This window comes from Podarcis erhardii, assembly GCF_964252035.2.
Source record: "Podarcis erhardii genome assembly, chromosome: Z".
NCBI classification, from domain to species: Eukaryota; Metazoa; Chordata; class Lepidosauria; order Squamata; family Lacertidae; genus Podarcis; species Podarcis erhardii.
In genome coordinates, this window is record NC_138504.1 from 8201756 (window position 1) to 8229343 (window position 27588).

A 27588-nucleotide genomic window follows, 5' to 3' on the forward strand; every position below is an offset into this window, starting at 1 on the left:
TTTTAAAATGAGGCTGCATTTTAAATTGTATTTTAATTGATATTTTAAATTGTTTTTTCCCCCTCTCTTTTTTCCCTATTATGTTTGTATTGTGACTTTATTGGTGTTAGCTGCCCTGAGTCCAGCTCTGGCCAGGGAGGGCAGGGTATAAATACTTTTTAAAAAAATTATTATTATTATTATTATTATTATTATTAATGAAGAGATGTGTAACATTTTGAGCAAGGAGGCTAGTCTGGAAGCACCACATTGCATTTAGTTTATATGTGACTTTCCAAGTCTGACTTCTGAAATGAAAGAAACAAACTGAAACCAATTCTGAAAGCTGGCTCTGGATGGTTCTTAATTGGCTTATGCCCATAGGGTCTCCAAGAAATAGCCCCACCAAATGCAGGAGCAGTTTCACACCTTAAAACATGCTCCCGTCCTATGTGCAAACCGATTATCCATGTACAGAATCATGCAGTGCCTAAATTTTGCTAGGTGCAATACGGATAATGAACAATGAAGGCATTCCCTGCCTGGCGATTGCAGTCAAATAGACAGGCACCAGTTCTTAAGGTTAAATTGTTCTTACAATAAACAACTTATAGCAGAGACAGCTCATGGAGGGGAGAAGAAAAATGGCAGTTGGTATCTCAGTAGAAGCCATGGAGTGGCTCTGCTTCTCATCTCTGTTACAATCAATGGTGCAGTTAGAAAAATTTAGATTTAATGGCTGGCCAGGGCAGGGGCTCTTTGCATAGTAATATGTATTACTTCACTTGTTTCAGTTACATTGGAAGCCCCTACTGCATATTTTTCTTAAAGTGGTCCTTGAATCCATCCCCAGAAGTCCTGTCTTGATGGTACCACTGTCCAAGTGGAATGGCTGCTATCATGTTCCTGTTCAGTCTAAAACTGGGATCCCAGCAGCTACTGTACTTCCACCCACAGACTTTGGCAGCACCCTGTGAGTTTTCTTTCGAGATCTTTAAACACACACACTGCTCAGTTTCAAAATAAGTTTGTTGTACAGTAATGCTGTCCAAGTAACACAAGGCTTAAGCACACACACTTACACCCGTCTGGGCAATCAAAACTGGCTGCAAGGCACTTTGGATCCCGATCTAACTTTCCATTACTAAAAAGGAAACACTGCTGTTTGGATGAAGAACAATCTTTAAACAACTTATCCTATAACATTATAAGAGGGGGAAAGCAGCCTTTAGAGTCTATTGCTAACATTTAATAGAATTTGTGGGGAGATTGCTTAAGGGAAAGATACCTAGCTTGTTTTGGTGGATCTCTTTAGGAGATTGATAGGAGGTTTTTTTTCAGGCGGTTCATGCACTGAGTGGGGAAACACTTTGCTTTTTCACTCCACCTAGTAGAGAAGCTGTGCTGACTCCTAGGAAAGTGGGAGGAGAGCATAGCTCAGCAGTAGAACATGTGCTTAGCATGCAGAAGGTCCTTGGTTCAAACCAGAGAGTCAGCATCTCCCATTCAGAGAGTGACAGGAAGGTTCACAGCCTGAGTGAGAACCCTGAGACTCACTGCTAGTCAGAGTTTAGAGTACTAGATGAGGTGGCTAAATAGCCAGACCTTGTATTAGCCAGCCACTTATCTCCATAACTATTAAGAAGACATTAAGATGGAATATTAGGCTGTTAGTGTGTACTAGCCATACTGATTGCCCTCCTCCCATTGCTGGAGGCAGCATGCTTGGAATTACAAGCAGGGATATCACCAGTGGTGACAATTAGTAGAAAAATCAGCAGTCATATGTGTTGTTAGTGACTTTTTTACACTTACATCTACAGTTGCCTGTGTTTTAGCAGGTGAACATTGAAATAGGTATTTTCTTTAATATGCAAATCAGTGCTTTCCTAATTGAAACCAGCTGGACATGCTCTTAATGATATTGGCAAATTTCTGCAACCATTTGTTCCTTTTCATTTGAAGCAGTGGCTGCATGGCGCTTCTTGATTGAGGTCTTTTGAATCCAAATCGAGATGGTAGATGTCTAGCCATAAGCCTTTGGTGCACAAGTATCGTTCCAGCTGGGTTTCCTTGGAGAGAAGAGGAAGGAAATAGGAAGACTATACACAATATTTTTTGGAAGCTGAAGTTGCTGTTGAGATATAGCTTTCTTACATCAGTTTTCTCAGAAGGGTTTCCTTCTAAATTAAATCTCATGTTCTATATGCTTTCCTGCTTCCTGCTCCCTCCTGCAGCTATAGCCCATAATTAGAGATGGAATAGTCCAGGGTCAAAGACTTGTTAATATTTCTGCAGCAGGGTGCCTCTCTCCAGCATCCTAGAGCTACCCAATCAGTATGAAAGGGGAGAAGAAGCCAGGAGAAGAAGCCTTCTCACCCTTTGTGCTGATTGGAATTGTTGTTGGCATTCATATCTCTTTTGAAGTGTGCCACCAGAGTTGAAGTCAAACCGCTGCATTAGCAGCACTGAAGTGACCTCTCTGGGGCGCAAGCCTATATAGTGCATATAAATATCCTGGCCTGCCCAGATGACAAGACCTCCTTCTCTGCCTCACTGTTGTCCAAAGGAAAGCAGTGCAATCCATTTGGCACCATCTTGGCTGTAGGAGTTGCTGGAAGGAAGTGTGCAAGGTGCCGTTCAACCATCTTAGGAACTCCGCTCCGGATTTGCGTAGGGTTTACTCCTTAGCTTTATCCTCTCCCAAAGATATCCTTCAAGGAAGCAGATGTTTAGGATCAAAGCTTTCCTTCTTTTAGTTGGGCTATTTTCCCAGGCTGGTGAGCCCACCTGCCCCTGACTTCCCTCTACAGCACGTGCAGAAACTGCCTTCTTGACCATTGGACCCACTATTGGTCTCATCAGCCCAGAGTAAAAGGAAGTGAGCCTGCCACTGAGGACTAGTTCCTAGGGTCACTTTGGAGAAGGTACATGGAAAGGACACCAAGGAAAATCTTTTTCTATAAGCTAGGCATTTAAGAAGACTGAAAACACAAGGTGCTTTCAAGAGAGTGGTGTGCAAGTTTGTTTGTTTGCTTTACATACAATGGAACTTCATGGAAACACTCCAAAACATTTGCCCATGTATGTGCACAGAAAATAGATAGAGCTGAAAGGTAACACATAGAGATCAGCACTGATCATGGTAATACATCTCTAATTATTATTACTACAAAATTTTATAATTATTGCATAATCATAGTATAGTGTTAGAAGGCTGAGTGGCTGTGAGGGGACGTAGTTGTGACTACCATGAAGGGGCCCTGAAGTTCTGAATTTGCCACTACAATAATGCCCAGTGGCAGCCAACATGGCACTTGGGAGATGTTGTTGGTTGGACTGCAGGCAAAGTCCACAGAATAGAGTTATCAGGAGTGCCACAAAGAATTTAGTTAAAAGCCCAATGTGTTTAAGAAAAATTCCTGTGCTGAGCATCCATTCCCTGCCCCACCCAATAAATGAAGCCATGTGAAAATGGCAAAGCTAAACTGTGTTCCAAAATTAACAGTCACAAGATGAAAATGACATGCATTTGCGATGTTACCCCTGTGCCATTTTACGACTGTCCTGGATGCCAGCTCTGGGGAGAATGAATGGAGGGCTTAACAAATACTAGAGCCGCTTGCATCTTCATACATAATAAACACGGCTTCTGTAAATAACTCTTTTTATCTGTCAAACATTGTAGGCGCATATGCCATGCTGATTGTCATGGGGGTCGTAAATAAACAATGGATCTGTCTGTGCACGTTGCTTGTTTTTTGTTTTAAAACATCTGCGCAATGATAAAAATGGTAGCAAGCTCATTTTGATCATGAAATGACACAGGATGGGAAAGGTGGGCTGAACGATACTCCTGCTAGGTAGACCCCTGGCTGCTTGAACAAGCATACCCAGGGAGTAACATCTGGGTGTGAGGTCTCATGTTGAATGCCTCAGGGCTCTGTCCTCATACCTGTGCTGTTCAAAACACACACACACACACACACACACACACAGAGAGAGAGAGAGAGAGGGGGGATTTACATAAAAGTGAAAAGGGGATGCATGACAGATTTGCAAAGAGCACAAAGGTGGGAGGGCTGAGTAGCACCATAAAAGACAAAGGGATCTTTTTATAATCTGATTTTCTCAGAAGGCCCATTCAATCTTAGGCATAGGGAGGACGACAAGCAGACCCCTCTTGTTATATCTTTGGCTTCTTTTCCCTTCCCTATTGGTAACTTGCTTACACAAGACAGTGTGCCCTGGTGGACATGTTATAGGATTCCATGCTGTTAATGGGATTCTGCTTAAAGCTGAAAGTTTGTTGTTTAAAAATGTTTCTGTGTTCTTTTGTTTACATATATGGACTGTTTGGAAGATTCTGGGTTGTATGGAACTTTGCATCTCTTTATCAGATTTACAGTGCTGGGTATTTGTGTTTGATGATTGCATAGATCGAGCTATCTTCCAGGGGTGTGTATGTGGAGAAGATCTTGGCAGTTTGAGACATTGGTTAGAAACCAACAAGCTGAAATTCAAGAGAAATAAATGTAATGTCTTGCATTAGGTACCAGAAGAAAGGTGGAAGTATAGGATGGTGGAGATCTGGCTTGGCAGGAGTACCTGTGCAAAGAATCTTAGTGTCTAACAGTGCAATCCAAACTATAGGAATCCAGCACACATTACACTGGGTGCTGCTGCAGACTGAGCTGACATGAGCATGGCAGAAGGGAAATAAGCCATTAAGAGAGAGTTTGGTATACACAAGCCTTTTTGCCATTGTATCTCCCACTGGGTTGCTAGTTCATGGGAGTAAGTATTGCTGTGCCCTGCCCTGCCCTGCCCTGCCCTGCCCTCCTGTCCCCAGCACTCACCTTTTGGGGAACTTACCCCAGCCTTGGCTTTGGCTGAGCCTTGGCTGAATCAGGATGAAGAGCTTTAGCCAGCATAGCCTAAATAGCCCACCTCATCCTCACAGATCTAGGGTTTGATCTGTTCCATTAGCTGATCACAAGGTGAATATGAGCCAACAATGTTACGTAGCTATATATTTAAAAAAGCCAATGCACTCCTAGGAGGTTGTATACTAAGGTTGTAACTAAGTCATATTTGGAATAGACCCATCAAAATAAGCAGACATAAGTTATTTGTGTTCATTGATTTCACGGGGTCTAGTTTGAGTATGACTTAGCTACTAACTATTGGGTGTATTGAACTCCTACTGACAGTAATCTCATTGAAATTAATGAACCTAAGATAGCCATCTCCATTAATTTCAACGGGTCTGATCTGAGTATAACCTAGGGCTTGTCTACACTTCCACGTGTGCCTAGAAAGCATGGGTTAAAGTGGTTTGCCGCTTGACCTATACCTTCTAGGAATGGATCAGTGTGGTTTTGCCCTTCCCCAACTCCTTTCCAGTGGAAAACAAACTCAGTAGGATGATGAAGGATCTTGGAAAAGGAGTAGATACTAGTGTGGATGTAAGAGGATGTTGTTTTCCATTATGCCCTGTATTTGCTGCATGCAACACTGTTTCTGTTCCACTGCAGTTTGTCTTCCACCCAAAATAACATTGAATGTCTTGCTGTCTTTTGTGGTGAAATATGGTTATCATTGCATTATTTCACCCTGTTTGTTTCATGCAAAGGAAACACAATGCAAATAGTGGAAGTGTAATCAGTTATGTGTTATTTGTGAACTGAAACAACAGCATTGATTACCAATTATATTTGCTGAATTGAATTCCATTCCAGATATGGGACATTTCTGTTCCTATTTCTGTCTTTGTTAGAATTAACTGGCATCCTTAGTTGCAAGAGCTGGATATATTTAGTCTGGAAAAGAGAAGATTACAAGATATGATAGCAGTCTTCAAATATTTGAAGGCCTGTTGCACAGATCATTTCCTGTTGAGATTTAGGCTCTCAGCACCTTTTACCCCAATGTGGAAGTGGGGGACACCTTAGGATTGCCCACCCCCAAAGGCTGAAGGATCCAATGCGTTTCTATATGACCCTGGGGAATTTCCCTGTTCATATGACTGGCATTCCAGTTGAAACTCTGGATGACCTCTGGAACATTGGAATGGCATGGACTGTTGACCTGATGGCCCCTGAGCTCCCTCATTTCATGAAGCCTGCTTGGCTCTCTGGTATATTCCAGAACTTATGGCAAGGAAACAAACATGTCTCAAACATGAATGGAACAAAACTGTGGTTGAATGCAATCAAACACTTGTGAGGGCTCATAATCGAGCCTACCTTGTTGCAGTGAAGACAACAAAGAAGGCATACCTTGCTGTCTCCATTCCATCATCATTGGTCCCTCCAGCAGAGCTTTTCTGAGTAGTGCAGACCATTTTACACTCCAGCCCAAAGGAGGTGGCAGAACTGACTGCCTTTCCCCATATGAACCAACCTACACCCTGTGATCATCATCTGAGGCCCTGCTTTGTGTGTCCCCTCCAAGAAAGGCCAGGAGGGTGGCAGCATGAAAGCAGGCTCCTCGTTGGTCAGATCCTGTCCCAATGGAGGCTTGCCGACATATCTTTAGGTGCCAGGCGAAAATGTCCTTCTACGACCATGCCTTTGGCTGATAAAACAACCTGTGGCCCTTTCAATGTGTTTCTAGGAGGCAGATTTTTAGTTTGCATTTGTTGTTTCGTTATGTATTTTGTGTTCTCATTTTGTATTTTTACAAAAGCTGTCCTGTGATCTTTGGATGAAGGACAGTATGCAGATTTAATAAAAAAGAAAGGAAGAAAGAAGATTTCGGACAGATGTCTGTCAGGGATGCTGCTGTTGCATTCTGCATTGCAGATCCTGCATTGAGCAGGGGTCAAACTATGTGACCTCTAAGTTTCTTCCAGCTGTTTGAATCTTATTATTCTAAGGATCAAGCTACACATTAGGATTCATGCGTAGCAGGTAGCTACGCCTCTTGTTTTTCTCAAATAAATTACAACTGCAGGAAGTGTGATGGTTATCAGCAACATGAGCACACAGGGGCAAGAGGTTTATTCCTTTCCCCTCCAGCCATTAATCCCCCCCACTCAGGAATCACCCCTGCCCAACTACTAGGCATAGTAAAAAATAAAAATTGTGCTAATAGGATTTTTGTTTCTAAACATTGTAGGTGCACAGGGTGACAATTTCAAGGGGCGGTTGGGAGGTCATGAATGGCAAGAGGAATGTAAGAGAATTTTGATGAAAAACAGAAGTGGAAGCAAAAATTGCCAATGTTGGCTTATACATGGAATTGTAGAGTCCACCCCCTGCAATGCAGGAATCTTTTGCCCAAAGTGGGGCTCAAACCTATGACCCTGAGATTAAGATTCTTGTTCTCTACCGACTGAGCTAGGCTACACCTCCCATGTCCAGAACAGAAATCAATCCCGCAAATACGATTGGCATTTGCTGTTGTTGCTTTCAGTCTGCAAATGATACATAATTGATTATATCCCGCCCCCCTTTGCAGTGTGTTTCCTTTGCATTGAAATGAATAGGATGGAATAACATAATGATGATGCAACTTACATAATTAATTACATGAGTTATTTCAGTTTTCCATTATGCCACAGCAGACAATAAGACATAACATATGTATTTTTTTAATAGCAGAAGTCAAACCGCAGTGGAGCAGAAGCAATGCTGCCTGTGTTGAATATGGGCCAGAATGAATAATGATGCCTTCTTACATTTCTACCAGAGTAGACTTTCTGTGTTCTGTGATCCTGGCAATATTTGGCCTCCCCCTCCCCTGGGCTAGAGATGAAACTGCTACATATCATGCCATGCATTAAAAAAGAAATGCTTTATACCTAGATGATGATGCACTCTTTTATGATTTGTTCCATTTTCCATTTCCAAATGCTCAGGTGTAACAGCTTCATAGAGTCAGTCAGTGTAGTGGATACACTTGGATCAATGAGACCCATATTAGGGCTTTCCATCTAGCCCTTGGCTCCCTAATGTACCTCACATATTGTTGTAGGGATGAAATGCAGACAGGGGGCGGGGCAACCCCCCATGAATTGTGTTGGAGGAAAGATAGTCTACAAGTGTGTTAGAGTGGGTTGATGAAATTCATTTTGGGGCACTGTAGCTATTTTCAGGTGGGAAGTGTAGGATAAAACTTGCTTTGATGCAATGGCATCAAACGAATCAGGATGAACGCTCATTAAATAGCTGACATTGTCTATTCTCCCCTCAAACAAATCAGGATGAATGCTCATTTAGCAGGTCATCTGGAAGTGACCTTTGAATTCCATGACTGGGATTCTCCTCCTTTTCCTCTCTTTAACTGAAAGTAGTGGTGTGAGAGATCCAGATTGGGATTGTGACACAGGGGTTAGCCATTTAATTCTGCCGGCAATCCCTCCCTACTTAACCCCCGTCCCCTGGGCAGAAAAAAAAGCACTCCTGTTAGCATCCTGGGTTGAAATATCAGCACAGAGTAAGAGTTGCACTTGGAAAATTAGTGCCAGAGAAAAGGGCTGAATCTATTCACCCTGCATAATGAACCTGATCTGGGTCTATCTCCCATGGCTGGGGCAGTATGCTAGAATACATCCAGTTCTTTCATGCCAGTTTTGTGGGGAAATCATGGGGGAACAGAAGTATGCATGTGCGGAAAGGATTGGGGAGAACCCCATTGTCCAATGATTGTCATTGCTGTGGCACACCATTCCCACTGGTGTGAACGTAATTTAGCATGACCTGGTAGTACATTGGTCGGAAAGCAACAGATAACTAACACAACAGGTACTACAGTGTGAAAGGAACATTAGGATATGGGACAGAACTGCTAGCATTATAATCAGGAAAACAAATGGAGTATTTCCCATGTTTGAATATACCCCATGCCATCCCCCAACATGGGTACACCTTATATCATTACAGGCAAAGCCCATTGTGGCATGCAAGCTTTGATTGCGTAAATTCCAGACAATTCTTTAAACAAGTAAACTACAAGTTATTTGGAAAGCTGTCTATTTGCACCTGAGGTTTTGAGTTGCTGGGTGTCCCATACTTTTTCTTCTATTTCAAAGTATCTAATCTGGACATCCATTGGCTCTTGAGAAGCAATGTTCATTATAATTTGTCTCATCAGGCTAGGTAATTGCTTTCAACTTGGTAATCACTTTCAACTTCTGTCAGCCACTCTTGCTCTTAACAAAACCCACAAGTATCCTGCCTTCCCAATCCTTTCTGCTAAACTATTCACTGATTTCAACATGGCTTATTTGATGTGGCTCCTTTGTATTTCATCCTGATACAGTTAATGTTCCATATATAAAATCCACAATTTTCCTCTCTCGGTGAGGAAAAGTGACACTCTGCCTTCTGTGCCTGTTAAGGGAGGTATACATTTTTAATTCAGCACATACTTACCAATTGGCTGCCTCTATCAACTGGGTGAGACTTCAGAAACAAATTCAGAGCCTCCCTTCTTACTATCAGCGTCCAATTCAGCAAGACATATCCCCCACTGTTGAGAAAATTTCCGTATTTAAATAATTTTTCACCAAAAGGTGAAAAGTTCTGAATCCTCTGAATCCCCACAAGCATAGCCAGTGGCCAAGGAAGACAGGAGTTGTAGTTCAGCAACATCTAGAGGACCAAAGGTTCCTGACACCTGGCCTAAATGAACCTACCCATGCATCTGAGAAGCACCAGTGCATCAGGAGCTGATCTGCTTATGAACCTGATCTGATGTGCAACATGTAGAGATGCAGTTAGGGTCTTCTCAGTGATTGCACCCAAGCTGTAGAACTTTTTGGCCTAGGATGCCCAGTTGACTTTCTCCCTAACAGGCAGCAAGTTAAAACACGAATGCGAGCATTTTATTAGTCTGGCTTTATACTGTCTGTTGACACATGACAACTGCTATTTAGAGCACATGCCACCAGCCAGGTCATCCATCAACAAGTATCCCCAGGTCATCCATCAACAAGTTCTAATTCCATACCTGGCACTCCATCCTTAGACATGCTTTACATGAATTTGTGATGGGGTTGTGGGAGGCAGGTGGTCTACTTTTGGCTCCAGGCTGCCATTCTTTACTTTTAATGAATATGTTTGGGTTTCCTCCAAAGTTAGTAATACTCAAAGTATATCTATTGAAGTTAATGGCCACAACAAGTTAAGGACCATTCATTTAAATGGGTCTACCTTGGACCTAACGGTCAGGGGTCCCTTTATCTTTACCTTTACCTTTACCCCGCATAAAAGTTAGTTGGGTACAGCTCTTTGACCTGGAGACGTGGATCTGCCCTGTCAGGCAACCATCCTATGCACTGTTATATCTTCCTAATCATCAGACCCTGAAGACATTATGTGGGATTCTTGGACTTTCTTAACAATGCCATCAGCAGTGAATAACCTTTTCTAAGGGGAAGCTGCAGTCATGGTCCATGTTCTTCATCTGCAGTTAACAAGTTGATTAACTTGATTAACTGAAGCAAATAATTGTTTAGTGAGTCCTTATTTAGCATAGATCCGCACTGTAAAAGGACCAACTACCTTTTCAAAAATAAACAGCATCTCAGTTTCTCTTTCTCTTTGACATTGTCTGATAAATCACTGAAAAATGGCACATTAGAGAGCATAAGAAACATCTACAGAATTGCCCAGCCAGTTCGAAACAGCCCCACTACAAAGAGGATTCCAATGCAGACACCTCCTGATAATGACATTTCCATAGGTGCTTAAGTTCAAATTAACTGTTCTAAAAACCCAAATTAGAGTCAAAGATGATGCGAGCCAATTTACTCAGCACAACAATCATGGGCAATGAAAAGTGTTCTGCTAGATTGCTGCTTAAATCGTATCACCGTGGCTGCCTCAGTGGGAGAACAGTACAGAATAATAATCGCTGCCGGCTAAATGTAATTTAATTATTAGGTTTTTGCATTGGTTAGCTCTTGCATTGTTTAAAAGGAAACTCCCCCCACCCCATCTTCTACCAGGTGTGCAATGCATGGCCACTGTTAGAAATCTTTGAGAAACTGTGGCAGGAGGAATAATAAGTGGCAGATCTAATTGTAACGCTTAAATGAGATGTGGGCTAATAGTTGAACACTGAAGGTGGCCCAAGGATGGTGGTTCTGTTTCCACCCGAATGGATGATGTTGACATTTTGTCCTTCCACTGTTAGCTCTTCGAGACAGACAACAGGACCCAAAGCCAAGCTGGTGTGCCATTGCAGTTGGGCATGTATACAAAATATTTCGTGCACAAAGTGTTTCTCTATCATAGATCTTTCGATTTCTCAAAAAACTTATGGGAGAGGACACTACAGTTCATATTTTTAGAGTGTGGATCCAAACTCATTGCTTCCCTAAACAACATACAACATTGGGTGGGATTTACAGTTGAATACAAATTCTCCTTCTGATTTGCTGGTGGCAGAATGATTGTGGAGGTATTGATCTCACTTATTCTTTTCCAGTCTATAGATGTACCCCACCCCCAATTAAGTAATAGTTTGGAAGCAGACCCTCTCAAAATAGAGTAAATTCTCATATAATTTCTCAGAATACTTTTTTCCCTGAGAAATTTCAAATCAGTTCTGGTTTCTCTGGTCTGCTCCAAGTGTACATGTGTGTGAGAGAGGGAGAGATGATGAGGAATGTTACACTTGCGTGTGTACACACAGGAAACGGTGCGCTAGAGGACTATCAGTGCTAGCTGTCAACAGAGAAACAACATGGAGGGGGGGGGGAAATAGGTCAGAGCGACTTGCCTGCTCTTTACACTGCCATGGTTGATTGGTTATTCTCATCACCCTTTGTTTAAAATCATTTTGGAATTAATTGGCGTTCATTAGCATGAGCCTTTGTAGCAGAGTTGCAGAAACAGTCATTAATGTAGCTAATAAACATAAAAAAGAATGGGGAAAATATCCTATTACCAGGTCCCTACAGGCTGTTAACTAACATTTTGAATACGAATATATAAACATAAATTAAACATTTTTATGAAGTGCTAAGAGTGTGAGGATTTAGCAAAGCATCCTGCGGTAAAGTAATACCTTGAAATGCCTGATATAATATCTACACAGATACACACACCCTGCAACAAGGGTTACTAGGCAATGCCCATTAATATGGCACTTCAGATAAGATACATGGGTTTCTTCGGAAATTTTGGAACACCAGTGTGGTCCATCATCCCAAACAAGGGAGATGAGAAAGTGTAAGGAATGGGTTCTAATCACTGCCAGCAATGAGTTGATGACAATGATAGACTCAGCATAGCAACAACTTAGTATGCTTGCAAAACAACCCCAATTGCTTATTTATTATTATTGAACTTTAGACTTTTATTGAATTTTCAACTAAAAATGTCTCTGAATGAGTTGCAGAAAAGAATGTTGTATTAAACCATTACTTTTTAATCAGTGCAAAGCATGCAATTAAAAATCAATATTTTAAAAAATCTAAAGCCGGTGCCCCTAGCTCCCGGGATGTGATGGACTCGAAGTATTATCAGCCCCAGCCAGTTTGAAAGCTTCCTGGGGCATCCATTTTGTCACTGTTCACCTAGTGGCTCAGTTGGTAGAGCATGAGACTCTTAATCTCAAGGTCATGGGTTTGAGCCTTGGGCAAAAGATGCCTGCCTTAAAGGGGGTTGGACTAGATGACCCTTATGATCTTTTCTGACTCTATGATTCTATGACTAGGTGGTCTTTTGGCCTGATCCAACAGGGATCTCCTTAGGTGTGTAGCAAATGGTCAGGGATAATGGAACTAGTAGTCTAGTAAACTCTGTGGAAAGATACTGGTTGGAGAAGATGGAGTTAAAGTGAAGTTTAAAACAACAGAATTAAGGGATCACCCTGCCTCTTATATATGCCTATTTGATTTCTTCAGTCTGTGGCACCTGCCACATACAAGGAATTGCTCCTGCAGTGCTATAGCTGTCTACAGAATTGTTCCTGCAGTGCTATAGCACATGGGCTTTGGAACTCTCTGCCTATTGACATTAGGCATTGACATTGACATTAGCCAGGCACCCTCACTATATTATTTTAAATACCTGCTGAAAACATTTTTGTTTTAGGAAGTCTGTCCTTGACACATTATTTAATTACTTATGTTTGTTTTAGTGATTTTTTTCTTTGTTATTAATTATGTATATTTGTTCAGTTGGTTTATAGATTTCGCCTATGTTTTAGCTATCATTTTCTTCATACACCAGTGACTTTTTGAACAAGCAGCTTATAAGTTTTCAAATAAATAATGCTAAATAATTTAAACCCACTTTGAGATTATCATTATATTTTAAGATGGCTGTGTGAAGGCTAAATTACTCATCTGGTGAGCTTGAACTTGTCTGTCATGATGAGGGACTCTGGTTTTTTCATGTGTGTGCAGATCATCTGCAAATAAGGTCAAACCTATCAAAATGTATTATGCAAATTGACTGCAACCCACTCAAGGCACAGTCCTCTCCCAGTGCCGCACTGGGCACGTTTCCCACAGTCCTCTGAATGTTGGCAGAACCAGGGCAGATAAAAGAAGTACTTCTTCACCCAGTGCAGAGTTAAACTATGGAACTCACTCCCATGGGAAGCAGGGATGATCACCAACTTGGATTAAAAGGACTTGATTTTTTTTTGGAGGACTATGGCTAGTCCCGGGTGCCAGGAGTTGGGAGTCACAAGTGGGCAGAGAGCTGTTGCACTCATGTCTGACTTGCACTCTTCCCATGGGCATCTGGCTGGCCACTGTGAGAACAGAGAACAGAATGCTGGACTAGATGGGCCATGGACCTGATCTAGCAGGGCTTTTCTTAAGTTCTCTGGTTCAGAACTCCAAAACACATAAAACTCATGTGTGCAAACAGGAGGCCAGCTGTCCAATCATATACATGTCTTTCCCAGAATAAAGTCCCTTTGATTTTTAAAGAGCCTTACTCTCGGAAAAGTAGATATAGGATTGCAACCTGAACTGAGGGTATTAATATTAATATTTTTTCCCACACCACAGGACTCCAGATCTTGTTAGACTCCAATTCCCATCAGCCCCAGCCAGCATGGCTAGTAATCAGGGATTATGGGAGTTGAATGTCAATACATAACATAATCTCTATACAATAATAATAAAAAAATCAAAACAGTTATACATATACAGTTATAGTAAGAGGAAGTATACAAGGGTGTGTTTTGTAGAAGAGGCATGGTACAACTTTTTAAATAATTGAGAAATAAGGGCAATATGAATACATGGTTGTAGCATCACTAGACATAGCACAATCACGGCTTCTGGTCCCGCCTTCCTTAATGGAGGCAGCCCCCACAACAGCAGGGGTTCGTCAGCAAACAAAAAACAAGGATGACAGAAGGTAAATCATCTTTTCAAATCCCCCCCCCCCCGGGATGGGGAGAATGGGCTTCACTCGCAGTTCGTCTCGGTACCTGGCTCCCACTCTGGCATGGAATGTGGGAGGCAAAAGCCTGGAGAAAACCCTCCTATTCCACCATTAAGAAGCAAATGTTCTCCATGTTATTGGATCTTTAATTGGCTTTAAAGTACCAGCGTGTGATGGGAAAGGGTTGCAACAACATACTGCAGAATATACCAACTACATAGATCAAAAGTTTGACCTGAGATAAGATTGTCTTCGGTGTGAGAGTTGGTTGGGGAGAGGCAAGACCAGGGTTTGTTTGTTCTAAGCTTCTTCTATATATTTATGATTCAGCAACCCTTTCCAGAATATAAGATAAAAATATATTTACAAGTGAGGAAGGGACATTGGAGTAATATTGATATTAACAAGCAAAAATGGAAACTTCATTTGATCTGAAATGAAAAAAGGAGGGGGAGGGGAAAGCTCAAGTATGACTATGTTGGAAAGACAGAGTAATTCTCCTCACCTCCGTTTAAAAACAACAGACAAGGAAAAAGAGACTGAGATTTGTGTGTGCTACTGATGGAATATAATCTAAGATAAACTTTAATTGGGCCATAAATCTCATGCTGGAATGAAAAGAATTTTGGGGCTGTGATAAGAACCTGCAGAGATTCTGGGAAGTAGAAAGCAGTATTAAACCTTCTGTGCATTCAAAAACTGCCCACCTTTTCCTAGGCTGAGGGAAAGATGGTTAAGACCTGTAACATGTTCTACTAGTGAGACAGAATGGTTTCTAGCAGACTGTTACCTGTTCTGAGACATCAAAGCAAGGGACGGAAAGATAAGATCTCTGAGAAACTTAGAGATTCAGTTCCGCTCCAAGCCACGAAGGTAGAAAACAACAGCTTGGAAGTGAAAGAGACAACATCATATATGGACAGAAGGAATCTCCATGGATATAACAGTTATCACATGCAGGACAGAATAAAGATAATAGTTTGAGTTCCTCACTTGAAGCTTTATAAATTTATATATTGTAACATTATGAATGGAAATCATTAATTATGTAGCTGTTAACTAAGGGATTATTATAACTGAAATGTAGCTGACATTAATTAAGATTATGGAATGCAGTGGTATAAAATTGGAATTGCATCCAAACCACCATGCGGGGAGCCACTAACTAAAATGAATTAATTGGAAGTTGATTGGCATTTTGATAATTGTATAATTTTTGAAGTATACCCTTCCACTCTGAAAAATGAATAAGCAAAACAGCCCTAGCTCAGTTGGACTTGATGCATGGACTTGATGACCCTCATAGTTCCATCCAACCCTACAAATTCTATGATTCTATGATCACCTTTATATCCTGCTTTTCTTCTTGAGAGTTCTGATGACATTCATGAAGCCCTCCATATTTTATCAGCACAACAACATTCTAGCCTGGGAGATTGGTCCAGTGTTATCCAATGAGTAAGCAGGAATAATGGGAGTTGTAATCCAATGACATCTGGAGAGTATTATTACACTGACAACGCCTGCCCCACACTGTCCCAGAAATCAAGTAGCCATTACATATCTGAAAGTCTCAGTGCATAATATACCATGTCTATTTGTCACAGACCACTTATCCATTTTTACAGGCCAATCAACAGAATAAAAACATTAGAACTGAAACAGGAATCAAAACTGGGTGAAAGGGCTCCATTATTATTATTATTATTATTATTATTATTATTATTATTTAACTTGTACAATTAAAATCCAGTAAAAGAGGGGGGAGGAATAGTAAAATGCACTGTAGCCTTGATTCTTACTTACGGAGTGGCAGAAATAAAGCATTTCAGGCATCCCTAAACAATGAAAAGTGGTCCAGTGCTGGGCCTTTTATCCCTTTTAATTTATTTCTGATGCTACGCGTGCAGTTCCTGACTATCTTTTGTGAGTCGTAATAAAATAGCCGTGGTGCAATTCTGCATGTATGTCAAGCAGTGCGTGACCTGATATGCAAATTTAATACCAAGGTGCCAAAACGGAATTCATAATGTTTCACATCTACTGAGCTGTTTAAAGCAGTTTTGAAATCAATGAATATGTAATATGAAGGTGATAAGACCTAAATAAAAACCCTATTTATCTACTATGAAAAAGTATTTATACACAGAATGTTTAGCACAGGCAGAAAAATGGACAGAGTTTCCAATTATGTGGTTTGCATAAACAAATGCTAAATCATGTGCTTGGAATAAATAGCTGCTCTGCGACTTCCTTTGCATTATATACATTCAGATGCTGGAAATTTTTACCAGTGTATCGCCTTGTTTATATGTATATAAACCAAACACTCAAATGAAAGAGCCTTTGAAGGCAAAAGCTCTTTGAGGTCACTCATTTATTTTTAATTTGGAGTATATGGGGTGCTTCATTACAGGTTTGTGTTACAGGTTTCCAGGTTATTAAAGATCAGTGAAATAAGACACACTTTTATGAAGTCTTGCAGTCCATGATAAAATGAGAGGCATAAATTCAACTGACAGCAACAAATAAATAACAAGTGTTCCGATGCATTGCATCTGTTTACCATAACATTTTTAAAAGAAAACTTTTTTTTTATTTTAAGATGAACAAGAAGAGTACTTCGTTTTCGATATCTTAGACTGACTCAATTAATTGGACATCTCTGGTGGTGTTCATACTGCTATTTCTCTCTTTATATTCCTGGAGCTGGAAGTTCTGTCCATCTGCAGCAGCAGCAGCAGCAAAACTGCTGTCACGTCCTCTCAGGCTTTATGTCCTTCCTGCTTCTTCTCCAAGTTAGTCCAAATATGAGTTAGCATCTGATAGGATTAACTTCTGGCCTCCATCTTGACCACGTGAGAAAACTATACTTACAATGGCTTTGTTTCCCATGAGTAATCAACCTTAAGTTTTCTTTATCCTTTCAACTAGACATCTTATCAGACTATCTCTTTCTGTAGTATATTGACCAAACACCAACCGTTCATAATGGCTTGCTTAATTTCCTACAATGAGTTTGTTATGACAGATAGGAAACGGGATCTATGTATAGCTATGGTGCGTATTCTTTGACCTTCCAGCTGCTTCCAGCTGTTGCTGGGCTACAACTCTCAGCAACCACAAACATTGACCATTCTGACTGGGCTCCATGAAAGTTGTAGTTCAACAACATCTGGAGGGTCCCAATTTGGGAAGGCTGGTACATCTGCCTGGTTGCCTGTAGGACAAGAATGGGGAAACCTGGCACCTTACAGATGGCTACCAACCCTGGCTATTGGCTATGTTGTCTGGGCATACGAATTTGGAGGCAAACAAAATCTGGAGTGCCACAGTTTTCCTGAGGTATACTGTGGGCCATTCAGCTTACAGTCATTTCACTGAATTGACTCTACAGATGTCTTCTTTTAAATGTGACTTTTCATGCAACCTCCCAAACACCTCTCAAACCATAGTGGCAAAATCCTGCAAACAGATCAGTGCCACTCAAAGAGGATGGGTGCCAGGCTCATTGTCATAAACGTGCCTGCTTCCATACACTGAACCAATATGAGGCTTGAGTGTATGTGATGTGTATGTCTCCACCCCCATCATTCAGCCCAGACACTGAGATCCAGCTCTGAGGGCCTTCTGGTGGTCCCCTCACTGGAAGAAGTGAGTTTACAGGGAACCAGGCAAAGAGCCTTCTTGGTAGTGCCTCTTGCCCTGTGGAACACCCTCCCACCAGATGTCAAGGAGATAAACAACTATCTGACTTTCAGAAGGCATCTGGAGGCAGCCTTGTATAGGGAGGTTTTTTATGTTTGATGACTTACTATGTTTTAATTTGTTGGAAGCCGCCCAGAGTGGTTGGGGTAACCCAGTCAGGTAGGTTATGTATATTAAACATATATACAAGACTGCCACCTTTGCTTGTTCCATTCCCTAGCCCTGCCTACCCCTTTGCCTGTCCCTCACACCTGACCAACACCCACCCTTTTACACCCCAAGTCCCTCCCCTCTCATCCCAAGCCCCACTCCCTTTTAAGAGGAGTTTTAAGCAATTGAATGAAGCTGTTTCTGAACTGTTTTTCTGTTTTAAAAATACTCACTGCTCTCTTGCTAGACATCATTATTGTCATTACAAATCCTTGATTTGAAAACTGTCCCTTTTAAAATAATTACTTGATTAGTTGAACAGCAATTAATAATGATACAAGAGAGCAAGGGAGCTATTCTCAGTTACAACGTCCAGCAGACTGAAATTGTTCGGAAGCATCAGCAATGCCTGGCATACAGCAGACTGAGATCCATCACAACAGAAGCCTGGATCTCTGTCCTGAGAGTAGAAATAATTACATCCTGATTGACCTTTGCACTTGCTGTGAAAGTTAAGAAACACTTAAAAGGGAGGGGGGAACCACAGGCATTTGCAGACAAATTCCAGTTGAGCCAAAGGGCAGCATTGAGTCAGTTCTGGCACATTGTGAACAATGGGGTTGGGCAATGAGCTGTTGACCCTGCTATCTTGAACCCTGTTGAGGTTTCAAAGCTTGGATAGAATGACATCCCAGCAACCTCCCTTCCCAGAGATTTGGGATAATGGTTATCAGGAAGCTGATAACCGCCAACAGCATTCTTTACTGTGAGTAGCTACTACTATTGTGTTTCTGCCCCTGTTACTTCAACATCTGCTGGATGTATTCTACCAGGTATTCTTTCTGGCAACTATACTGGAAGAAGTCAGATGGAAATAGCAGCTATGTTTGCAATAGAATAACTTGGATATTTTGCCATTCTTGTGTAAACAGACCTGAGGCTGGCAAATTAGCATTTAATATTCTCGGCAAAAGGGGTGCAGCTTCTCAGTGGAGCTGCTCTCTTTCTCATTCATTCCTCCTTTTGAAGTCTGTCCAAAGCAACTTAAAGGAGCATTAGACTGGTGTATTGAAGGTATAACTATTGTTGGGGTCTACAGCAGCAGTTCCCTAACTTTTTGTCCCGTCCCCCCCCCCCCCCGCCCATGGACCACTTGAAAATTGCTTGTGGTCTTCAGGAACTATTTAACAAATTTTCCACCTGATGTAGCAATTGTAATGAGCTGTGCTAGACGCTGTGTGATTTTAAATTGTATTATTATGGCTTCTTTTATTTCTTATATGGTATTTTACTGTATTACAATTTGCTTCCCATAGAATTCAAATGGTAATACAATAAAATACAATATCGGAAATAGAAAGCAATAAAGATGCAGTTAAAAATCAATATGAATATTTAATGTGGACATGCTGTGGCCCATCTGAACAAAGCTTGTGGGCCACTGGTGGCCCACAGACTACAGTTTGGGAAACCCCCAATTTAAGGTAAAAAAAGGTTGTAGGACCAGTGCTAGCTCCACGTTTTGGTGTGCCTTCTGGTGAGCTTCCTTTATGGGCCTTCCTCTCTCAGTGAGTCAGTAGCATCTACTGCTGCTGCTCCACCTCCTCACCACTTCTGTTTTCTGGACTAGTGTGAGAGGCAGATGAAAAAGTGGGTTGCAATGCTGGAGAGCAAGGGCAGGTCCAAAGGGGCTCCTGTCCAGTGCCCGTCTCCACAGCTAGTGGCAAACACCCAACCATGTTGACTCTTGGGACTGGCCATTTTTTTGGGGGGGGGAATTGTCCACTGTCCCTGCCATCATGACAACCTTGCTCATACCAGGCTCCCTCTAGCACAAGAACACCATAAGAAGCCAGTCTACCTAGTCCAGTTGGATGAGAACAATCTGCCTTTCCAACAACAGCCAGGCTGATGCTTTCAGGAAATCTGCTGGCAGAACAAAATGGCATCAACCCTCCACTGTATTTTGACCCTAAAATTTGGTATTCTGAAGTAGAATAATAGAATTGTGGAGTTGGAAGGAATCCCAAGGGTAATCTAGTCCAACCCCGTGCAATTCATGAATCTCACCGAGATCATACATGACAGATGGCCATCCAACCTCTTCTTAAGGAGAGTACCCCACCTCTTATGGGAGTCAGTTTCACTGTTCCATTCTTCCTAATTTTTAGTCGGAATCTCCTTTCTTGTAATTTGCATCTGGTGTTTCTAGTACTACCCTCCAGACCAGGGAGAAAACAAGCTTGCTCTATCCTCCATGTGACAGTCCTTTGGATATTGGAAGATGGCTATTGTATCTCCTCTTTTCCATGCTTAACATACCCAACTCCCTCAACCATTCCACATAAGGCTTAGTTTCCAAACCCTTGATGATCTTGGTCACCCTCCTCTGCACCTGTTCCAGCTTATCAATATCCTTCTTAAATTGTGGTGCCCAGAACTGGCCACAGTTCTCCAGGTAGAGTCTGACCATAATTCCTCTGAACATGGAGGGTTCTCCTTGGCTGCCATAACTAATAGGCATTTATAGCAGGCTAGCAGTTATATTCCCAGACCTCCATGCTTCTGTCTTCTAAAGCCATCCAAATTCTGTAAATGAATTACCAAATCTTTGAAGAAGGGCCTTTCTTGCTCGCTTGCTGTTTCTGAACCTACTGCCAGTAAAGATAGGATCAGGGTTTTGCTTCTTACAGACTATGGGTGGAGAATGTATGCTTCTCTAGATGATGTTGGATTACATATCCCATCATACCCAGTTATTATCCATGCTGGCTTTGGGTTGATGGGAGTAGGAGTCCCACCAAACTGATGGGCCACAGATTTCACGATCCCTGCTTTAGGCAGAACTTTGCCATTCCTCGAAAATAACATTTTGTCTTGAACTGAGCAATTCATTTGATTAATTGATTGGTATTGGTCAGCCTGGGGAATAGAAGAAGCCAAGTAAAATACAAACAATGTAAAAATGAAATCAATTTTACAAGAAAAGGAAAGAAAAATACACTGAGAGAATTACAAAAAGCCATGCTATAAACATAGTGATTGACTGAAGATAAGAATATATCTGCTAAATGAATATCTGTTACTATACTGTGCCTAGCAGCTGGGCTGGCTGCAGAGTATGTAGCTCGGTGCTAGGTGCTGCCCAGGGGAAGGGTCCAGTGATTATAATTTTTTTTTAATATTTTTTATTAAGGATTTTCTTGTTTTACAGAAGTGTAGTGCCTCGTTTGTTTTTTTTTTCTTCTTCTTCTTCCATGTAACGTTTTTACAAATCCGTTTCATTTGTTGAGGCATTAGTGTGCCACCCATAAGGCAGCAGCCCTGGGATGGAGGAAGAGTAAATGTCTGGGAGATGAGAGGTGAGAGGAAAGGCGGTGTGGAAAGAGTTTCAGGAAGGCACAGAGGTGGAAGAAATGGTCCCAGAGAGAGTAGGGCTGTCAGGATCTCCGCCATCCCCTCGCCAACGTGTCTCTGAGGACAAGCAGGGGCTTAAAGCAACAGGAGCAGCTAGAGCTGCCACACAGGAGAAGTCACTGGTTGCTTCACACACCATGTCAGATGAGGGTGTTTAAGTGAGCTGAAAGGGGAATAGTTGCACTGTTGCCCAAACTGTATGGGTTTGGAGCACAAATCTGGAAAAGTAGATACCTGGTTAGCTAATAAGTAGGAGTGGTTGCATATATCCCTTGCACCTTAGGAACTGACGTAATCAGGTGCTTTGTCAATAAGGAACTAAACTTGCAATTGCTTGCTTTTAATGGGGCAGGGTGTGCTTGAGACACACTGTTTCACTTAGTTCAGTCAACCCCAGTAAGCCCCCACCTGCCTGTTTTTTTTATTTTTTACTTTAAATCCAGTCCAGCAGGTGGCACTGGACATCCCAGGCACCAGCAGCTTTGAGTAGCTTCCTATTTTGGGCTTTCACTTTTCCTGGGCAAACAGTCTTCCTGGCTTTGGAGTGTTTTGAGCTTGCTCCCTGGCTCAAAACTCCTGGCTTTGCTCCTCTTGTTTCTGGCATCCTTCCACAATTCCTAGTTCTTGGGCTTATACCAGCAGCTGCCTGCTTCACAGCCCTGACGCACAGATGAACACTGTAATGCTGAGATGGTGACAGAATGTACTGTACCCAGTGGTGCATCTGTATGTAGGTTGGTTCAACAGGAAGACTGGCTAAAAAAATTGATATCCCCTCCTAGAACCTGAATTTAGTCTGCAGTCCTGAGCCCAGTTGCCTGGGAGTAAGGATGGGTGAATCTGTCAATTTCAGTTTCTCTTAATTTATCATTTTTCCAGGCTTAAGTTCACATCTCTTGTCACATTTCTGCATTAGGCTGCAATTTGTTTCTGTTTCTGTATTTTTTAAAAAAGTCAGCATTTTAGTGCTCACTGAGGCCAGTTTGCACTGTTTTTGTATTGAATTTTGCTCGACATGCACATTTTTACAAGCAACCCACTGTGTTAATTTTTGTATCTTATTTTCACAAGCATGTGAAAACAAACATTTCTGTGCAAAATGCACCATTCTTTGGGCTGGCAAACGGCGTAACAGAATTCAGGGACATCTAGATTTTGAAGGATAACTGCCTTTCGGTTCACATGCTGTTTCAGGAAATAAGACTTTGGAAGTTTCACATAAAAATGCAAGTCAAACCAAAATTCTCACCCATCCCTACCTGGGAGTAAGCACCACTGAATTCAGTGGGACTTGCTTCTGGGTAGACTTGTATATGAGGCTGTTGAGGTGTCGATTTCTTCCGCAGCTGATATGCCTTTGTTTGTAACTGTGTATGTTCCCCTGTTATTTAATCTGTGTTCCACTGTGAAATCCCCCATGACTGACCCATGAAATTTGACATTTGGATCCTCTCACTTTGCATAGGGCTGCTGCTGGATGAGAGTGCTCATAATTGCATCTCCTGGTAATCCCCCTTTTAGAACCGACAGGGCTGATTCTCTCTGAACCAGTAAAAGGTGGAGTCTAAAATAGTCTTCAGCTGTTCTGCCATTTCTATTCATGGGCTTCACTTTCTTTTAAGTGTTGGGGTCACCATGAATTGATTTGCTTTTACTGGAAAAGTACTTATCATAATGGATTAATGTGACACCCATGTGGTTATCACATGTTCCTGTTTAATACATGTCATCCTATAATGCTCTTTCAATGCCAATTTAATTTAGTACCAGTTAATGGACAACATATAAAAATTATTGCAGACTTTCCCAGTGAATTCCTGCCCCCCCCCAAAAAACAACAACAACAACAACCACCAAGGCACACTTCAGGAATATTAGGAGAATAATCCTTAGTCCTATCCCACTAAAAATACAATGTAAGCCAGGGAGGCTCATGATTGTGAATAAGTGCAATGTGGTGTCTAGTAGCTTCTGTTTCATTTGACATGGTCAATGTTCTTTTTATTCCATGTGTCAATAGCCCAAAGCCTACGGTAATATCTCCCAAATAAATTTGGAATCCAAAAGGTTTTTTGTATGTGTCGGAATAAGAGAAGTAGGGGTGATGTCTGCATCACATTTATGTGGACATTTGAGGAAAGAAATCTGATAGCCCAGTGAAGATATAACTCTTCCCCCATGGGCTTGAATGCTTCTCCCACTTCAATCCTCTTCTCAACTTTATTGGATATTTTCCATCTCTTTCGTTTTCTGAATTAACCACTCTGTACTGTTTCATTTGCACCACTGCCGTAGTTAGCCGTCTTTAGCACCAACCCACAGTGTCTCTACCCATTACAAAGTATGGCTGTAAACTGTAGTTTGGAGCTATCCATGGTTACTCAAATTTTCAGTGGACCATAAATGAAAGGGGAGAATTCCCATGTGCAAGGAGGAGGGGATGGGGATAATGGAGCCTATGATCCCACAGGATGCTTCTTGACTCTTTAATGTGGGTAAGAATTAAAACAGCTGATCCATCTTTGAAAGTGGCAGGGTGTTACAGTCCCTAAAATTTGGCTCATTGTTTGGGAGAGGGGTGAACTGGTTGTGCCTTTTTCCTGGTACATCAGTGCTTTGCACATTCAACTTTTAACCATAGTTAAGCTTAACTATGATTTTAAGGGGTTGTGCAAAAGAGGTCAGAAAATAACAGGGATTTTAAATTATTATGTCAAGACAGATAATAAGACAAACATACTGTGTGTGCAAAGGAAACCTCATGTATGTCCTTTACAATTTGCTGATGCTGATTCCCATGTCGAAATCTTCCAGTATCTGTAGAGCTTTCAACACTCTAAAAGTTCACATGGACCAGAGATGAACATCTCACTGCTCTACCTTCTTACTTATCTTAACTCTGAGATGTCTCACTTAGATTTCATCTAAAATGAGGCTCTCAATATATTTTTCAACAGACAGATTTTCTTTTCTTTGTATTTTTAAAAAGAATGCTACACTAATTGAGTTATAGCAACCTGACCTTTGGAAAATGCAAACTGCCTGTCACATTTTGGGTAGGACATTTCCGGATGTTGAAATCCAGTGAGATTTCCCATCAAAGCTGATCAGTAACCATGAAACCCAGCTCTCCTAAATTGAGGTGATAGTTCCACGATGGATCCTTCCGCTGACTCTAATGGGTTTTGGAAAAGCACTCCAACCATCAAAAGTGTTCAGGCACATGCTAAAGTTTAAGCTGATGGTTGGGTTCTCAATAAAGTGCATGTTTTACTGCCAAACTAGCAGTCCCATCTCTTCAAAAATAAAACCTTCCTCCTCTTTAAAGCAAAAGCTATCACTCAAATGTATATGTTCATCCACCCAAATATATGCAGACCTATACATGATGGGGAAGGCTTGTGGACCAGTAGCAAACTACATACTTGGGAACTACAGCTTGGGAACTACAGCATGGGAAGCTGCCTTATATTGAGTTGGGCCAGTGCTCCATCTGGATCAGTACTGCCTTCACTGAAGGGCAACGGCTCTACAGGGTTTCTGACATGATTTCCATGACCTCCGTCATACAGTAGGTGCTCACAAACTGGAGATGCCTTTGGGGATTGAACCTGGGACTTTCTGCATGCAAAGCAGATTCTCTACTGCAGAGCTTATGGCCCTCTAGATGTTGTGAGAAAGTGCCTTGTGTATAGCTTACCCTTTGGTTTAGCTCTTTCTGCAAAGGGAACTAGACTTTGTGTTGGCCCTCTCTTACTTAGTTTCTGTTTACCATTTATATATTGTATAGACTGGGATTTACTGGATTTGAGTGCCTTGTTTTAGACCATAACTGCTCATGTGATAAGAGAAAGAAAAGGGAGATCTGTAGTGCCCAAAAATTTTATGAGGGTCTTTACAGAAGCTGGTGTGCAGTGCTTAGCTAGTATTGTTATTTGTAGTTTATTTTGTACTGAATATATTTTGTTGATGATGGTGGTGATATTTTTTTTACTCATACCCTGCCCATCTGGCTGGGTTGCCTCAGCCACTGTGGGCGGCTTCCAACACAGATAATAAAAGATAATAAAATGTGTGACATTAATAATAGTATGATCCAACACATAAAGGAAAAGAAAGAGGGGGGAATTGTTGTCACCTCATTGGATTAATACCATCTTTAGTGAGACTATGGACAAAGGGAGGTGTAGAATGAGAATGAGAATGATACCATCTGACAGGGTTGCCCTGCCACTCTGGGTGGCTTCCAACACATATAAAAACATAATAAAACATCAAATATTTTAAAAACTTTCCAAAACAGGGCTGCCTTCAGATGTCCTCTAAAAACTGTATAGTTACATATTGTATGGCATCTATTGTACAGCTTTGGTCATAGATTTTATTCAAGTTATGGTAATTGCAGTTCCAAAATGTGGATCCTTGTTTGTCACCCTTCAACCACTCAGGGACCCACCGTGATCTTCCATGACATTGGTTTCCAAAATCACACCAGTGCTGTGCATCCCAGACTGACCGATAATAAATCAGCACTTGTGTTATTTATTATCCATTGTTTATAATCCAGCAAAGTAGCCCATCTCCAGTAAGCCTGGCAATGAATTTTCATAACTGCTCTGCTGCAACCCGTCTTTTAATTTCTTCAAAGTTTCTCCCTGCTGAGAAAGAGTCTACCTCTTTTCTTTTTTCTTTTTGCCCCATTCTCAGGGCACTTTCTTCACTTTCATGGCATTCTGAGTTAACCATATTTTGGCGAGATGACAGAGGAGTGTGTGTGTATTTCATCCCAGGAAATGTTTTTCTAGCACTCTGCAGTCTCTCAAGCTGCCCATATTTCCTCATCTGAAAAAACAAAACAAAAAACTTATGAAAGGAGTTTCCTCACTATTAGAATCATAGAATTGTAGAGTTGAAAGGGACCATTAGGATCATCTAGTCCAACTCCATACAATGCCGGAATCTTTCACCCAGCATGGGCTTGAAACCGTGGCCCCGAGATTAAGAGTCTCATATTGAGCAAACCCTTCTGTGTTCCGCTTCACTTTAATTGTTGCTTGGGCATTTAAAGGCAAATTTATGCCATTAGCTCTTCTTGAAACAATATGTGAAATGAATCAGAGTCCTTTGAAATTTTGCAAAGCAATTATCAGGCCAAGTAATGTTTACATAAATGCATATACTGGGGTAAAGAGTGCATTTGAATGCATGTATTAGTGAAAATAATGTACAAAATAGTAGGGGAAATTGTATTGCAAAACTTGTGTGTAAGGCAAAACTGCATCCAAAAATGTGTCTCTTAGAAGAAATTTGCAGTAAAATGCTGATGAATTTTCATGCACACACACACACAAAGAGAGAGAGAGAGAGAGAGAGAGAGAGAGAGAGAGAGAGAATATCACAAACTGATCTGGAAATGTGAAGAACTGGATTTAAGATTGAAAAAATGAGAAATTGTAAGAAACCAGAATTGACATATTCTCCCATCCCTAATAATGGTAACAATCCCAATTCCTCCCACTTGCCATGAGAATTTAACTGCAGTTTTCTCTGATAATTTCTCATTGTATTGTTTCTGCTCATTAACCGATGGGGATTTTTAAAAAGAAAACACTGAAGAAGAAATTTTCAGCACAGCACTAATTTTCACTGGGTGTTTCAAACAAAAGTGGCAGGATGTCAAATCTGTGCTGGAAAAGGGCAACAGGAGTTTACATCAGAAAGTCCAGAGTTGTTGAGAAATAATAACATAAGGTCCCCATTTCGGCTATTGTTTGAAGAGCTGCAGCGCACTGTTTGCCAAAGATGCAATCTCTAAACAGGCCCCTCTAGGCTCGCTTGGAAGAGTTCTTAAATTCACTGAAGTTTTTTTTGCCCATTAGAGTTAGGATAAAAAGCCAGCATAAGAACAGCCAATATTTATATACAGCATTTGATTCACTTAAGAAGTGTGTGCAGTGGAAGCGGAGTGGGG

The 27588-nt window shown here is 41.3% G+C and overlaps 1 protein-coding gene and 1 long non-coding RNA gene across 8 annotated transcripts in view; one reads left to right on the plus strand and one right to left on the minus strand.

The window, feature by feature from the left end:
• The window catches only part of AFF2 (ALF transcription elongation factor 2), a 392916-nt gene that overhangs the window by 120242 nt on the left and 245086 nt on the right, over nucleotides 1-27588 (plus strand). The gene's annotated exons all lie outside the window — the stretch shown is intronic.
• LOC309334135 lies at nucleotides 1824-15750 on the minus strand. Its single transcript, XR_014152911.1, has 2 exons — nucleotides 15688-15750; nucleotides 1824-2051 (listed from the first exon to the last, which is right to left on the minus strand). It is a non-coding gene; the product is annotated as an uncharacterized lncRNA (long non-coding RNA).